General features: G+C 40.6%; 1 protein-coding gene, 1 long non-coding RNA gene and 1 other non-coding gene across 4 annotated transcripts in view; all 3 read right to left on the reverse strand.

Annotated features, from left to right (window-relative positions):
- SAMD4A (sterile alpha motif domain containing 4A) overlaps window positions 1-14,751 on the reverse strand; it is a 206,984-nt gene that overhangs the window by 190,222 nt on the left and 2,011 nt on the right. The window lies entirely within an intron of this gene.
- Window positions 1,494-14,745, reverse strand: LOC142871465 (uncharacterized). The gene is made up of 2 exons (XR_012919720.1): window positions 4,547-14,745; window positions 1,494-4,498 (listed from the first exon to the last, which is right to left on the reverse strand). It is a non-coding gene; the product is annotated as an uncharacterized LOC142871465 (long non-coding RNA).
- Window positions 4,354-4,535, reverse strand: LOC142871584 (U2 spliceosomal RNA). The gene has a single exon (XR_012919831.1). It is a non-coding gene; the product is annotated as a U2 spliceosomal RNA (small nuclear RNA).

Below are 14,751 nucleotides of genomic sequence, written 5' to 3' on the forward strand. Positions count from 1 at the left end.
CCTGAATATAATGAGAACCTCTCAAGTTGACAAAGGTTTCGTTTGTTTTTAACAATATCCATTGTAGAAAAGAATGTACAAGAAGTAACATATTTAAATGTTCACAGGAACATTCATTGGCCCAGCCTTTCAAAGAATGTTATGGTTAACTACTATACATGCAAAATTTTAAAGATGTATGATCCAGAAATTGCACTTACAGGAATATATCCTGAGGTAATAACCATGCTTTAAAGGATGTTTATCACAGCATTGTAAAAAACTGGAAATAACCTAAATGTACAAGTGTAAGGGTTTGGTTTAACAAATTATGGCATAGCCATACCATGGACTGCTACACAGTCATTTAAAATACTGTTGTAAAAGAATTTATGATGGTACATTAAAATATTAATGGCATATTAAGTTTAAAAAGGCAGTTTAGATATATTTTTTCACCAAACAGTATATATACACATATAGACCACTGTACAATATGTTCATGTGGTCCTAATTTTGTATATTTGGGTAAAAAAATTACTTGTGTATTTATGGTATAAAGAAGGCACTAAATATATTCAATACTATGGAAAATAGCAAAGTAGGATAATTACTTGAGGCCAGGAGTTCAAGACCAGCCTGAGCAACATAGCGAGGCCCTGTCTCTACAAAAAATCCCCCAAAACACTAGCCAAGCTCAATGGCACAGGCCTGTAGTCCCAGCTGAGGTATGAGAATCACTTGAGCCTAGGAGTTCAAGGTTACTATGACTGGGCCACTGCACTTCAGCCTGGGTGACAGAGTGAGACCCTGTCTCTAAAGAAAAAACTAGGATTACAGGTGTTATTTATGTGATTTTCTCTCTTTTTTAAATCTTTCTATAATAAAAATGTAATTCTTCTTATAAGAATGTTATCTTCTAAAAAACTCTTCAACCCAATTTGCTAGAGCCTGATTTGTGCAATTTGATAAGTTTTTTCAGACACAGAAGAAAGTACACTTAATAAAATAGTCTTCTCAGAAACAGATTTTTGTGTCAAGTTCCATTTCATCCATTTAATGCTTCTAATTCTTTATGTTATAATCTTATCTAGTGTAAACTTAGATCAGAACATTTATTTTCATCAGAAAACATGTTAACAATTGTGTTGCCAAGCAATTGGGTAAAGGGCAGTAACAGAATGATCTTCTATTTCAAGTAATTAAATCATGTTGAAAGTTAAATAATAACCCAAACATAATTATCTAGTTCAATCCATTGAACAAGCTTTACTTTGAGTGCCTACTATGTGTTAAACACTGTACTGATAATTAATTTGACAGAGAGCTCTTCAATTCTTTGGACCTGAGATCAAAGAAGATGCAAGTCTAAGGGGTTAATTTGAACAGTTGCCCCTAAACCTAAAGCCCAGCAGAACAACAGCTCCTCTGATAAAAATTCCTCTGCTGCATGAAGAAGACCCTGGATATTTTATGCCTCAGCTGCTGTGTCTTATCTCTAAAGCTCTCCTACTCCTGCACATGCAACACGCTCCATCCTAAACCCAAACCTCAACACTGAAATGCAATTTGCCAAAAATGAAGTCAGTCTAGCACATAATCACAACTCCAATGGTAAAATAACGCAATGCTTTATTTGAATCAAATTTCAGTGAAAGCAGGCCAACTGAAGCCACCTGTTACACACATAGAACCCTCTTTTAGAAGCTCAACAACAAAATACTATAAATATTCATTCCTTATGAAATTGCTCAAAGGTCACTTTTAAAGAGAAGGTTATCAATGGGACAGCTGGTAATGGACTGGCTGTATTTAAAGACTCTACACCTGCATTTTGGAAGGCACTGGTAATTGAGAACATTGTGATGTACTATCTCTACACTGCTGGGAAAATTAATAGAAAATATTACTAGGTCTATAATTCTTAAGAGCATTACACTTGATAATTTAACTGTGAAAACCAAAATCATTTAAATTCCATAAAATACTATTTGCCTGAATAGTCTGCACACCTTTTTCAAAAGGTTCGTTGAATAATACCCGTGTTACAAATAACCTCTTTCACCTCCTGTAACAACAGACTAGATTTTCAACAGCTGTCAAAATAGATTCCGGTATCCATTCTACTCAAGTGTGTTAGAAGAAGATCTTAAAACTGTCAAGGAGTGTCAGGATGTGGGCAACTTAGTATAAAATGTAACGGAGCTGACTCCACCAACTACAGAGGAAAGGAGAAAGCTCAAATTAGCTCAAAGAAAAAAGATCAATCAAAGGGAGAAGGACGAGGAGAAGAAAGTCCTAACTCCAACGCTCAAATGCGACGGGTTTTCTCTAATAAGAGACTACAGAACAGAATCCTGAAAAGGCATGTCATTCATCCCACGTAACAGATAAACACCTCCTATGTGCCTCTCGCTCTGCCTGTACTGGCACCACCGCCGGCTCAAGACAGGGTTGCCAGATTCTGCAAATAAAATTACAGGATGCCCCCAGTTAAATTTTAATTGCAAATACACCACGAATAATTTTTTTCAGTATAAGCACACCCCATTATTTGTGTTGTATCTGTAGTTCAAATTGAACTGGGGGTCCTGTAATTTCTCTGGCAACCCTACACAAGGGGGATAAGCATGGGTCCTTCCCTCCTAGATCTCTAAAATGGTAATTAAAAGGTAAAAATTGTATCTTTTTGTTAAAAAAATCTTTTAAACTATACAAAAGTTAAACTAGCAGCACAATTTAGTCTCATATACATTTAACCAAGATTCGTCCATGCTTTAATCTTTGTCACCTTATGTATAGCATTTGAGAGTAAGTTGCAGACATCATGTCCCTTCATTCCCAAAGACTTCAGCATGCATCTCCTAAGAAGAAGGACATTTCCTGAGGTGACCAGGTATAATTATAATGTAAGATAATTTATAATTGATCTAATATCATCCCCTATTATAGGGACCACATTTAAATTTTACCAGTTGTCCTAATACAGTCTTTTATGGCAATGTTTTTCCCAATTCAGGACCCAATTCAGAACCCCATGTTGCATTCAGTTGCCTTATCACTGGTTTTCTTTACTCTGGAACACTTTCTCAGCTAACATCATAGTGATTTCAATCCAGAGTACGGAATGCTGAGCTGGTGATCTGCAGAGGTGGTGTGAGAGCTCAGGGGAAGACGCGACACCTCCCCTGTTGTCTTTGCACAAACATACCTGCTCTATTCAAGGACTAAATGAATGCCATCAGCTTGTTCAAGGCTGATGAACACCAACCGCCATTTAAACTCTTGGAAAGTTGAACAAAATACCTAGGCAACTCCTATTTTAACTCTAGGAGTCTTTCCCTCTCTCAATAAGAAGATACAAGAGTCATTTTAAAAAACAACAAAAACCAGCAACAGAAATTCTTGTCCAAATTCTTCCTATGTAAAATGTTGTGAACTAAAGATATATATACCATAATTATTTCCATATAACCCATCAGCAGCTTAATATCAGAATCACACAGGAGGTTCAGGTTTGACCTTACAGCTCAGAATTACAGTATTTTAACTGTGCTCAGATCATCTGCAAATACCACAAAAGTCTGCTAACACAGCTCTTTCTGCCACAAAAAGAAAATGTGAAAGCAGGGAAGTTTTGCTAAAACAATAACATCAAAGAACAATGACAAAGAAACCTTTCTCCCTTTCCAACCAACACTTGTTCAATGAAAGGTAAAGGGAGAAATAATATTAAAGAATAAAAAGCGCAGTATAATTATTTTCTTATTTAGCTGAGGTATGCAAAAATACTCAAAGGTTTTGCATTCAGTGGTTCTAAGTTAAATAATAACTTTTATTAAAGGTTACCTCTATAAAAATAATTCTTTTTAATTATCACAAAATTTTAAAGAATTCAGACCACCAATTTATGTATAGGTTCTCTATGACATGCTTTAAATGACTCCATGACCACTCATAGTGGAATATTTATAGACAAGTGTGTAGTGGTCACAACACAACATTTTATGTAACTTTCCCCAAAAGAAATTCTATAGCACCAACAACCGAGTCCTTTATACTTAAAGAGAGTACACTCAATGATCTAATCAATTAAAAAGATTGCAAGTGGGCCAGGTGCGGTGGCTCACGCCTGTAATCCTAGCACTCTGAGAGGCGGAGGTGGCAGATTGCTCAAGGTCAGGAGTTCGAAACCAGCCTGAGCAAGAGCAAGACCCCATCTCTACTAATAACAACAACAACAACAAAAAAATAGATAGACGTTAGCTGGACAACTAAAAATATATACAAAAAATTAGCCGAGCATGGTGGCGCATGCTTGTAGTCCCAGCTACTTGGGAGGCTGAGGCCAAAGGATTGCTTGAGCCCAGGAGTTTAGGGTTGCTGTAAGCGAGGCTGACCCCACAGCACTCTAGCCTGGACAACAGAGTGAGACTCTGTCTCAAAAAATAAAAATAATAATAATAATGATGATAATAAAAAGATTGAAGCCAGCCTTTGGGGACTCTGGGCCACGCACCTTACACTTGATCTTAGCCAAAAGGCCGAGAAGCGATGGGCCACGCACCTTAAAGTCCCAATTGAATCATTAGAACCAGATTTGCTCAAGCCCAGAGGTGGCTGGTGTTCATCAAGAGAACCACATGCTTATATCAGCTCTTGCTAACAAAGTGAAAGCTCTGAGAAAGAAACCATGTTATCTTTTCCTGACCTCTTAAACACCCACATTTGTGGGTGTTTAAATTTTATCCCATTGTTTTGATTGGTCCTCTGAGGATAATGTCACCCTGCTTTTGTATAACATGATACAGCTTACAAAGTACTTCACACATGTATAAATACCCAACTGCCCCCACCATCCTCTCTTCTCTGGCCACATCCTGACTTGTGCATGTCCATCAAAGTATATATCCAGAATTGCCCCCCAGATTCCAGGGACTGGAGCACAGATTTGTTGTAAAATAAAGAGTTCAGTGGCTTTGGGGGCAGCCATATTGTGACATTATTCATACTAAACTCTAAGTCTACTAAAACCCAGAGGTCCTCTACACGCATGCAATTACTATACCATGCCTCCTCTAACTCAGGTTTAAGGGATACCAAGGTAGGGGCTACACTTCAGTGCTTGATATGTCATCTTGTTATACTCAAATATTTTGATCATGATCCTATCATCAAGCCATCAGTTATCCCTCTAGGTTCATCCACAGATTTGACAAATATGCCTTCTCAGTCCAGATTACCCTGCAGCCCTTGCGGTGGCCACCAGCTTCACACAGGTATAACCAGATAGCACCCTGCCTCAGTTGTACCTCAGTTGTACTTCTCTCTAGCTTTTTGTCTTGGGGCTTCTCTGACATCACAGAATGAGACAGCTGCAGAAATGGCTCAGCACTCGCAGGTGTACAAACCTGGAAGTGCAGGGCCTTGGCTCTCTGGGACAACCCTTGCAAGGGAAGGGAAAACCAGTGGACATACATCCACCTCTAGCGTCCCTCAGCCACTTCCAAGGCACATTCCCGGGGGCTCCCTTTCTTTCAGGATCCCTGTGGGACTAAGCCCCAGCTGCCCACACCAGTGACCAGCTTGAGAACATGGGCTTGAGTAGGCTCTTCCTTTTCACCTGTTTTTCTCTTCCTTGCCCCCTTCCTCTTGCCTGGGCTAGATGCCCAAAATAAACCACCTGCACAGCAGCCCTTGCCTCAGGCTCAGCTTTCTTGGGGACCCCAGGGTAAGTCCCACTCCGTCACCGCCAATGATGATGTTGAATGTGAGCCCTGAGGCACAGCACCAGAGACCACAGCACCTCCCTTCAGGTTGACAGTGGTGGAGCCAGGCCTGTCACTCACCAGAAGCCGCACAACTGGGTTCTCACCTGCCCCTATTTCTTCATTTGATTCGTCAGGAAATAAGGGCCTTTGTCAAAGGTCATGCTGAAACTTAGGTATAGTATGCCCGACAGAATCCCTGTGATCTGCCCAGTACACGGAAGTCTCTCAGGAAATGCTATCTCCCTTTCTTCCCCATTCCCCCACCAAAAAGAAAGGACATTAGTTCTCCATGGACCAGTCTTCCCATCCTTAAGCAAACCATGCTGGCTCCCATTTCCTCATCTGTGTGCTCACAAATCATGTTTTAAGCACTCTCTTGGTATCTTGCACAGGACCAGCGTTAACCTCACATGTCCCTACCATGTATGGAACCGACTTTCTCCTTCCTTTTCTCTTTCACAAACTGAAGACAATGTTATTTATCTTGAGGCTTCTGATGTTTCTCCTAGTCATTTACCACTCTTCAAAAATTCAAACGTGGCTCAGCATTGCCATTTTAGTCATACATTTTAACTGTGTTTAAATCACATCTTTGGTGCACATACAGATGCACCAAAGAGAAAAATGTATACAATGAAAGTCAATGCTATGTGTGTATTTATGCTGCACACACAGATACTTGGATTCTATGAACAGATCAGGATAAGCCACTTCAGACATTCCAATGATTTTGCTTTATGGCAGTGCTCTGGGGAAGTGGGAAGAGATCTCTCCCATCCAGTCTTTAGAATTTCCAGCTCAACTTTACAGTCCACAGCATCAGCAAAAAAAATGAATCTTTCCTGGAGCCTCATCTTCCATGGGACACTGGTCATTAGTATGCCTGGAAATACCAGCAGGGACATGTCCAAAAAGCTCAGGGAATGCTACAGCAGAACCCAGCTCTGCCTTCCTCAAACCCAGGCTCGGTGCTGACTATGAGAGATGGTTTAAAGAACCTGGGAGGGAATTACTGCTGAAAGCAGTATGCAGAACGCTCCAATAATTTAATGAGCAATCATACTACAAAAATAAAAAAACATATGTATTTCAGTGCTTACATGTATAAGTAAAACTTGAAAAGATTTTTCATGTAATGATTCCATCACATGAAACACACTTGCATCTCTGGGATGCTCTTTGAGCAAAATAATCCACAGGGACTTTCCAGGGCAGAGTGGCCTAAAAGCACCTGTAGATGCCTTGAGTGTGCATTTTTGTGCATTACTGGTTAGGACTGACCAGAGTGTCTGCCAGGAGAACCTTGTCCTGTCCCTCTCCTTCCAAAGAGGTGCTTCCATCAGCTAACATAATTTGTTTTGCTCTGCATGTGAAGCCACCACAAAACCATAGAGAAACCCAAAACCATCCTTTCTCATTGCAGCAAGTTCAGGTGGGCAAAAGAGAAATGATCCCCATCCTAACTCTGGAGCCACCTGGGCCAGTTTAAAACCCAGCCCCAAACAAGGGTTCTACCAGGTTAGTGACATTTGATACAGGCTGAGATGGTGGAAAGAGCACTGGACTGAGAGTCAGATTCTAATCCCAGATCTGCTGGCCACAGCTTTGTCAGCCAGTGTCTTGTCTCAGAGCCTGGGAAAACCACTGTGCTTGGCCACAAATTTTCAAACTGCTCTTATTGGACAGTTAGGTTGGGGAAGTAGGGGGTGGGTGGTATCCACTTCCCATAAACCTGTATGTAAGTTTTCATTTGCAAATAAAAATCTTCTGATAACATATCCATAAAACTTGAAAGCCACTGCACCAAATTACCTTCCATCTCTAAAAGTCTATGTTCTTTCTACTGCAAGTGAGGTCCACAGACATGCAGCATTACCAATGCAGGAGTTCAGGCCCAACCCTCCAGAGCTCCTCAGAGTTTTCAGTAACAAGATCCCCAAGTGATTTGTATGCATATTAAATTTTGAGAAGAACAAGTCTAAGACACTTTTATCTTTTCCTATAAGTGTTTTGGATATTATCACTTAACTCTAGTTCTAATCAAAGTATGCTACAAAAGTACCCTATCGAGCGGAGTCCTGAGAACTATCACTAAGTCTCATAATTTTATGGATACTTAAGAGAGACAAAAATATTAGGTGACCAGATGTTTTATTTTCCTAACCTTAACTATGTTGGAAATCATAAGAGTGCCTGGACTGACTCATGATGCCCCTTCCTCCGCTCACCAAGAAATCATTCCTGATGGACAATAGGCTTCATGCTTCCCTCTAAGCCACTCGCATTCATCCTTAACAGGCCCGAAAGCCTCCCCTCACATGGCACATGCGCAGAATTCCCCTGTCTGTGTGGTTTCCTTAATGAAACTGGTCTTAGAGGTACTAAAAAGGCAAGAATTGTCTAACCCCTGAAGCACTCGTTTAACGAGACACACTCAAGTTTGCTTCTTCCATTCAGCTTCTTGGATGGCCCAAGCCACCCTGTTCTCTCCCCTTCACTCAACTCCAGTTTGGTTCTCTAATCAGAACCATAGCATTTATTAATAGCAACTGATTATGGTCTAATTATCACATATATGTTTGTTTCACCTCCACAACTCAAATATAAGCTCCTTGAGAGGAATTATTACATCTTTTAATACTTCAGCTTCTAACAGAGCACCCAGCTCTCTGCTGGGGTATTTGGTAAAGGTGTATGTGCAGAGGACCTTGGGTCCACAGTTTCTTACTAGATACTCTTTTGTCATGGACCATTATAATGGTACTGTATTATCTACAGTGTAAAAGAAACCACTGAATCATTTGATTTTTTTTCCCCTAGAAAACTAAGATAAGAAAACTGTATTAAAATGTTGATGTGTAGAGTGGGAACAAAACCTGAGAATTAGCTTCTGAGTCCCAAGGAGTCACATGTTCCTACATAAAGCAGGCTAGGTCCTGTGAATCCCAAGCTGGCTCTTGAGGTGCCAGCTTCAGAGCAAGGCCCAAGCTTTGACTAGCTAAGCGAGAGAGAAAGCTCGGCTCCTGTTCTGAAAGTTCTGCTTTCTTAGGGAAAATCCTGCCTTAGGCAGCTTCCATGGAAGCAAAAAATAGCTCAGAGGAGATGTCTGATTCTGCATCTTAATCTATGTGAACTGGATGTGCTCAGGAAGGTCTTGGAAAGAATGATTAGGAGAAAAGAAAAGGAAGAAACAGAATAAAAACTCAAAGTAGTAATTATATATATAAGAAGACTTCTATGAACACCACCCCTTCCCTAGCAAATGAGTTATAAAAGGCACTTCGCCCATAGATGAAAGCCATCAAACTTCTCAGTTAAGGAGATGCAATATTTCCCCCGTTCTCTGGTGCTGTCAATTCTCTTTAGAATTCCACTTCTGCAGGATAGACTGTGGAGTTGTCAGTTCCTTCTCAGCCTTTCCGACCCTCATTTTGCCTTTGCTTGTTTATTTAAACATAAACAAACCAATTTGACTGCTGTGAAGTTTGTCTGCTTTTTACTTGCTTCGAAGAGGCCTGTTTATAATACATACTCAGCTGGTGAAGCCCTTGAGCACCCAAGCTACACAACCAAATCCAAGTTATTCACAACAAAGAGTAAAACTGTGAATGACCTGCTACCATTCACAATCAGCAAATTGCCCAGTCATCCACACCAACCCAAAGGAAATTACAAAACCGTAAGTGAAAAGTGTTTCATATAGAAAGCCCCTATATAGTTCATTCAACGAAATGATCTCTTCTTTCTACATTCACCAACTGAAGGAAAAACGTGTTGACAAGTCATTTGAGAAAACTGGGTTAGGGTTGTGATGTTTTAGGAGCGAGACTGAAAAAACAAACCTAAAATGTAGACGGTGGAGCTTAGTAGACTCATATTTTTAGGGTTCCAAGTCAGCCCCAATCTTTTCTTGATAATCCTTTAAATGAAAAGATGTCTGATCATTTAGGAATATATCATTGATATCAATTCTATATTAATTAGAGGTAAATATAAACCTGAGGAATAGAATATATCCTCCTGGATCATTAACAAGTAACTTCTAGATTATCACCATTTTACAGATAGGAAAACTGAAGGTTCAGAAACTAACGGATGAGCCCAGTCTGACTGATTTCAAAATCTCTACTCTAAGAATCCTCTGGAACATATGCCCTCCAATGGGTAGAAATAAATGGTTACCTGCTCGATACCTTCTTTTCCTATCTATCTCAATCCCTCCTTCTCCACCATGCATCCATGCTGACAGCAACCAAGCTGCCCTCAGATGATAATGTCACCAGGTGGCCAAAACGGAAACTGCCAGTACTAAACTGCCTCATTTCTCTCATTTAGCCTCTGAGGATCATGCATATACCAGATAAACTCTTCCCAAAAGTGTACAAACACACACACACACACACACACACATACACACACCTTTCGTATTTTAACTCCTTTTTGTCTTCCCTCCTCGTTCTCGGCATATTCCTGCCTAAAAGTCGGCTTGGGTTCTCTATCATCCCTGCAGAATGAACTCTTAGCTGTCAAAGTCCTGTACATCCATCACATCACTTCTGTTTCTAATTTCTGCCTCTTCGAGCTCAGCATTCTACATTCTTCTGGCCACTCTGAACTTACCATTTCTTGCACACCCCAGTCCCTTTCACAAAGCAATGCTTTTATAAGCACTATCCCCTCTGCCTGGAAAATGCCTTCAAGCCTGCTCTCCACAATCCTTTTTACATATGAAATCAGCTTCTACTCACCCTTCAAGACTCAATTCATACATATCTCCTTCTCAGTGAAGTCTTCCCTGACTTCACAGGCAATTAGCTGCTAGGTTCTCAACATTCCTGGTACCTTTCCTGCCTGTATCTTTTATTCCCACACCTACGATTCAGTGCGTATATTATATTAGTCATTTCCTCAACACTGAGACCATCTATCATGTACTGGGTACGGGAATATAGTAAGTTACCTTCCTATTCCCACTGGATAACACTGGGCCAGGAAAACAGTAGGCAGTCAGAAAATGCTTCGTCAATGGATAAATGAATGGAAGAACTACAAACATGATCCGATCCATATCATCAGGAAAACTGCTGCTGCTGCTTTCTTTTACCTGCATTTGTGATCTAAGAAAGTAACTCATGGTAGAGGATGGCATACCTGTACCATGGAAACCAAAAACCATAAAAATCATAGACTCAACATCTTCACCCTCTAATGACATTTGCCAGTGCTCTTTAGTCTCCATAATTATCTTTGTCGTAAGCCAGTTCAGATAATCGTTTCTTTTGTATTTAATTATAAGTATAGCAATAATCTTTTTGCTATTTATTTACTATAAACATACACAATTTTCCCACAAAATATACACTATTTTGTGGGTTAAAAGTCTTTATGGATTAAGTTATAAATCTCTATTTATTATACTGTTTCCACTGAAAAACATATTTCAAGTCCAAATGACAAAAATCATAAATAAATGATGCCATACACCCTATTTTTCTCTTGGGAACTGCAGTTAAAGTCAGTGGATTCCATCTTTGTCATTTACAAGTATCAAATGACCTTCTAGTCCCAGGAATGATCATCTGCAAACCAAGTCTAACCAGAAATCTCAATGTTAACCTGGGCTGGTATTTGAAGGGCCTTATCCAGGGTGTGAGGGTTCTGGAAATAAGCCTTTACTTGGGGTTGATCATGACCAATACCCACTGACCAAATCTGGAATGAAAAAGAAAAACACATACACACAAATAAACCCATAGGGACTAATTCAACTATTTTCTTCGGATCCATGAACCTAAGACAAAGGCTGACCCAGTGAATCACTAGATTCTTTAGCATCAAAATACATCCCACAGATCTCAAATAAACCATGTCTAATGTGCAGGCTATCTCTCTATTTAAAATTAGTCTTGCAGTAAATAGAGAAGTTCATACTATTACTAATTATTTTTTCTTTATTATACTGAGATCAAGCCCCAGATATGAATTTGATTCCCATTCACCAAGTTCTAAAATCTCTAAACACTAGAAAAAATCTGCATGTGTTTTTAATTGATGATTACAAAGTAAAGTAAGTGACACAGGATGATTTTGATACAAGGAATCACAGCCATCCAATGGATGAGTCATTCTGCACAGCCTAGTTTTCCTAATTGGTAAGAGCTTTACACACCAACACAGATTTGAAGGTTAATTATCTTGGGTGTAAATATTTCCAAAGTATATTGAATATTTCTCTGTCTCTTTTTTTTTTTTTTTTTTTTTTTTTTGAGATAGGGTCTCACCTTGTTGCCTGGGCTAGAGTGCAGTGCAGCCTTGAACTCCCGGGCTCAAGCAATCCTACTGCCTCGGTCTCTTGAGTAACTGGGACTACAGGCCCACACCACCACACCTGGCTAATTTTTCTCTCTCTTCTTAAAAAGTGTACCTAAAAATGTATCCTTTTGATGGTTCACTGTTATTAACAGCAAATAGCAATTATTGCTTCATGTTATTATAGAATGATGCCTACAGGGTTAATTGAGGGTTCCTACCCTAATATTCTGAAGCCTTCAAGGTTTTTGCCCCAATTCTTATGTCTACAGTTATGGTTTTTCTGTCTCTTTCCTAGTTGTCAGGCTGTTGGGGCCACTTTTCACTGCTGGTTATAGCAGTCACTCACCCCATTCTAAATCTTCTACTCTTAATACAATATGGATTATTTTTCAAGTAAAAAACATATTAGATCGAAATAAAAAAAAATGTTAGGATTATATCTGGAATAAGAGTAAATATGTTCTGAGAGGAACTGACAAAGTATTCTCCTGGATTTTCATGCCATCAACTCTGGGTGCTAAGTGGACATTTTTGCCCCCTTCCTGGTTTTTGGATAGGTTCCAGATACCTAGAGAGCCACACTGTAGACTCAGGTATGCTATGACAAATCTTGATGCTCTTCATGATCCCTGTACTCCAAAAGTAAACCAAATCATCATGTGACCTTCCTAATAAATTTCTGTCCTGGCCACACAACAAGTGCAAAGGTTTCCATGTAGCCAAAATGTCTACGTTAAAAGGTTAATCCAGAAACTGAAAAAATGGTCCCTATCTTACATAATGGTTCTATATTTTGTGCACCTACATCATTTAGCAGCATAAACAGGTGAGTATCTTAACAAATAAGTATGGCAAAATTTTTCAAGCAAAAAAATTATCAAATGACTTCCAAAAACTCATAGAGGTTCAATTTTTTTGTTTACTAAATTACAAGATTTTAAAACTAGGCCACTCCTTTGTAATACAGCTAATTGTTTTACTTACTAACCTGAGCTGCTATATTGGGAAAAGCCCTCTCCATTACTCAAAGGGAAAGAGATTTTGCTCTGACATCTGAGCAACCTAAAGATGAATTATCATCATTAAACAGTCTCTAAAAGCACTGAAGTCACGCATTCAACAAAAATGACTATACTTAAATCTTTTGCATTCTATAAAATGCAGACGTTTATATAACCTTGTTTGTCAAACCTGAGAAAGCAAAACCCAAGCAGGGGAACCAGGCTACCTGTTGACATTATGGAGGGAGGCAAAGAGAGTGGATCATCAGTTACCCTAGTTGTGCCTCCACACCCTTATGAAGGAGGTTGGCCTTTCAGCTATTTATAAATGTGGAGCTCAACCAAAGGGGGCCTTGCCACTGCCACCCTAGTGAGGAACGATGTGGGCTGTTGGGCTGGGGCTAAGTGGAATCTCCCTCGCCATGGCTCTCCATACTTGGCAGTGCAGGATCTTTTGGGTGCAGTCCCTGTCTGGTCAGGAAAAGGGCTGCAAGGATTTCCAGTGGTCACTTCCACCCTATGATTCTATATATGGAAACATCCCCTTCTAGTCTTTTCGGCATCATGAGCACCATAGTAGGGAGGAGGAGTGAGGAGGAGGCCGGCCCTCTTCTTGCTGCTCAAAAGGCACACTCACTTTAGTGTCTCCCGGGCCCCACTGCCCTGGACTGGACCTTGTCATCAAATGGCAGCCCAGACCTCTGCTGAGCCTTGTAGGCTTACGGCTCTAACATGGAACAGCTGGAAGAGGACCCTGCATTCTTTTCTCTGCATAAACACTGGGGGCTCTGTTCACCCTCATGCAGCAGCATGAACTAAAGAATTTCCCCTATCCAAAATCACAACCATCAGACCTTTCCCCATCCCCCAGCCTCCCCTTACTCCCCAGGATATAATTTCAGTCTGTCACCACCCGAGCTAGCAAATAGCAAACTGCTGGACCTTTCGAGTACGTTCACTTTGTATGCTAGGTGAGATGTCTGTAAATACTAGCAGGGTAATATGAGACAATTCTGTTCCATTCAGTAAAGTTTCCTAACAAAAAGCATTACGGAACCCAATTCATGCCTGCTCTTTCTATAAGACCCTTTCTCCAAGACCCATAATCGATATATATGGATAACGTCATGACCAGGAAGCGTAAACACGTAATAGACATACTGCGAATGTCATTCTAATAGTCTTGTAGCGTCACCTACATATTATTCTGAAGACAAGGCTCTAAAACCGGAATATCCGTGGGGAAAAACGAATAATAAAATTGGATTTTCATGTGTTCCCATACAGCCTTATCCAAGCTTGGCTTCTGAAGGGCAGTCCTGGGCTTCTTCGTATGTAGCTGAAATTCAGCGAGCCACGTTGCCCAAAAGAAGGAAAAAAAAAAAAAAGCCCAGAAAATCCAGACTCTACGTGACCTGACTTACTTATTTCCCAGGGAACTGCATGAGAGAAAAATCATTCATGCTACCGTAGCTGCCACACGGAACGGACTGACGGAGTTCTCGGTGGGCAGAACCCCAAAGCGGCCAGCGGAGGTAGGTGGGCAGCGGGGACAGGGAAAGGGGGTGGATGCCAAGGGCCCCGGGGGCCCGCGCTGCCCGGGTCCCAGTGGAGTGGCTGCTGGGGGCGGGCCCGGGCCAGAGGAAGGGTAGCGGGGGCGAGAGGGACGGCGGCGACCGCGCACTTAC

The sequence above is a fragment of the Microcebus murinus genome, chromosome 6, assembly GCF_040939455.1.
Source record: "Microcebus murinus isolate Inina chromosome 6, M.murinus_Inina_mat1.0, whole genome shotgun sequence".
Taxonomy (NCBI): domain Eukaryota; kingdom Metazoa; phylum Chordata; class Mammalia; order Primates; family Cheirogaleidae; genus Microcebus; species Microcebus murinus.